Here is a 2,539-nt window from a genome sequence, read left to right as displayed (position 1 = left end):
GATCGAGACCTGAACCAAAACTAAGAGTTAGACACTTAACTGACTGAGCCACCCAGGTGCTCCTCCCCTATTTTAAAGCCTTTAACATGTTGCCTCTTTGCTCACAGGGTAAACCCGAGTTCCCTTTAGTTTCCTGCATGATCTTCAGCTCCTCTCTCAGGCCTATCTTTCAGTCACAGCCTGATGCTTTCTCCTTCAATATATTCTGTCCAGTTGCAGCGTTTCTCAACGTATGACCCACAAGCCACATGTTTTAGTCTTATAGAGTGACATTTGAACAATGAGGAGTCTAGGGTCACACTCTAGGTGACCTGAATCAGAAATTCTAGATGTCACTCTATTTTTAATAAGTTCTTCAAGTAATTTTTGAATACCCTCCAACATGGCAACTTCTTTTCTAAGACTCCCTAATAGAAAAATTAAAATCAATTGTTTAAAGGCATTTCTCATCCATTCTGCACCTCGTTTGGTCCTCATTGCATTGCTCGGAAGTCAGTTTTATTACCATTCTACTCATTCCACAGATGAGGAAACATACAGATGAATCAAAGACATTAAGAGATTTGTCCAATCCACACAACCAGTAAGGTTTGGGGATAACATTTCAAGTCTGCTCTTTCCAAATCCAAATTCTAGCAGCTTTCCATTATATATTACCAGCTTCCCACTTTGGCCTGTAAAGAGAGAGACTTTGTTCTATGTGCCTTTAGTCAATGCACTCACCCTTCAAGACTGTGGTACACATTGCAGGTGTTCTCACCATAGTCCTGAACACCATCTTTCCAGTATATGTGGTTGGTCAGACTTCTACTGCAAGAACCTAAGATTCTCTGTTTAACATCTTTCTCTTGATCTGAGCAAGAGGTAGACTTAAATGTCAGGGAGTCAGCGCCCCCAGGAGCCAATGGCATATGGGAGCTACAGCTAAATACTCTAGCCTATCACCTGGGGCAGGGTGAGGCAAATTTGAGATGTGTTCTACAGAGAGCCCCAGAGATGTTCAAGTGACACACTGCTTCACAAAGCTTCCTTTTATCCCCTCCCTTCCCTCTCCCATCTCACATTCTCATTCTCCCCTGTTATTTTCTGGGGATCCCCTGACAAGTAAACTACTTGAACTCACATCTTGTCTCAGGGTCTGCTTCAGGAACCCAACTTAAGACAAAGCCCCTGATTAAACATGGATTTTGTATTTCAAGTGACAGAAACACAAATCACACAATGAAAACAACAGAAACTAATGCACACAAAGTTGAGAAGTCCAGGTACAGACCTGGCTTCTGATGCAGTCAGCTGCACACGTGCAAAGAATGTTAGCCTTTCTGTGGCTCTCTCTCTGGTTCTTCACCTCTCTCCTTGCCCTGACATCTCTCTGTTTTGTTTTTCTTCATGTGGTTTTATTCTCAGGAAGTATTCCATGTTGAAACATGTTGGAACCTGAAGCAAAAGGAAAAGTGTGTCCCCCCCATTTATCCACATTTTTATACATTTTAATGTCTTTTTTTCCTAGAATCAGAGTTTTAGTTTTGTCTTTTATTATCCTTATTTAGTTTTTACTTCATAATCACAAACTTAACTCTGCAATCCAGCTAGATTTGGAGGGGACTTAGGAAAATATGGAACCCATAGAACTGCATCAAGAGCACAGAGATTATAAGATAGTTCAAGCAGATGGGGGTGAAGGGGTGCTCTCCTGAGCTACAGAAGGAATAATCTGCTAGTTAAGTTAAACACAAGTCAAATTTATTAGATCTGTGCATAATAAGCAATGGCGATCTTCTTGCTGGTCTTGCAATTCCTGGACATAAATTGCTCCATGGCTTCCATAATATTCGTGCTCTCTTTGACCTTGCAAAAGACCACATGATTGCTATCCAGCCACTCAGTCTCAGAAGTGCAGAGGAAAAACTGGAAACCATTTATGTTAGGTCCAGCATTTGCCATGAACAAGATGCCAGGACCCATGTGCTTCAAGATGAAATTTTCATCATCCAGTTTCTCCCTGTAAATGGACTTACCGCTAGTGCCATTATGGCATGTGAAGTCACTACCCTGGTACATAAATCTTGAATAATCCTGTGAAAGTAGGAAACTTTATAACCAAATCCTTTCTTCCCAGTGCTCAGAGCACAAAAGTTCTCTGCACTCTTTGGATCTTTGTCTGCAAACAGCTTGAAGGAGATGTGGCCCAAGGGCTTGCAATTCCTGGTGATGTCAAAGAACACGGTGGAGTTGACCATGTCTGGGTGGCATGGGTGGCTCTGAGATGGTGGCATCTGCAAGCTCCAGAAGTAGATTTTGAAAATATTATTGATGAGCCTGCTTCAATTAAAGTTAGATTATAATAAATTATTTTAGTGTAAATAAAATATTTATACTTAAAACAATATTTAAAATTTTATTACACATACTTTTAAATTTTTCAATACTTTTTCAACTACTTTAATATTCTGGGAAAAAACTAGCTGTTAAAAAATAGATAAAAACATGGATATAGGGGGCACATTTTTCCTTTTACCTCAAGCTCCAATAGAACTCA

General features: G+C 40.1%; 1 pseudogene; it reads right to left on the bottom strand.

Moving 5' to 3' along the window:
* Nucleotides 1-1,746: 1,746 nt before the first annotated feature.
* LOC125173101 (peptidyl-prolyl cis-trans isomerase A-like) lies at nucleotides 1,747-2,240 on the bottom strand (annotated as a pseudogene).
* Between the last annotated feature and the right edge of the window lie 299 nt (nucleotides 2,241-2,539).

This window comes from Prionailurus viverrinus, chromosome C1 (genome assembly GCF_022837055.1).
Source record: "Prionailurus viverrinus isolate Anna chromosome C1, UM_Priviv_1.0, whole genome shotgun sequence".
Taxonomy (NCBI): domain Eukaryota; kingdom Metazoa; phylum Chordata; class Mammalia; order Carnivora; family Felidae; genus Prionailurus; species Prionailurus viverrinus.
Note: the sequence above shows the minus strand (reverse complement) of the source record. Positions and strands in the feature narration are given on the sequence as shown.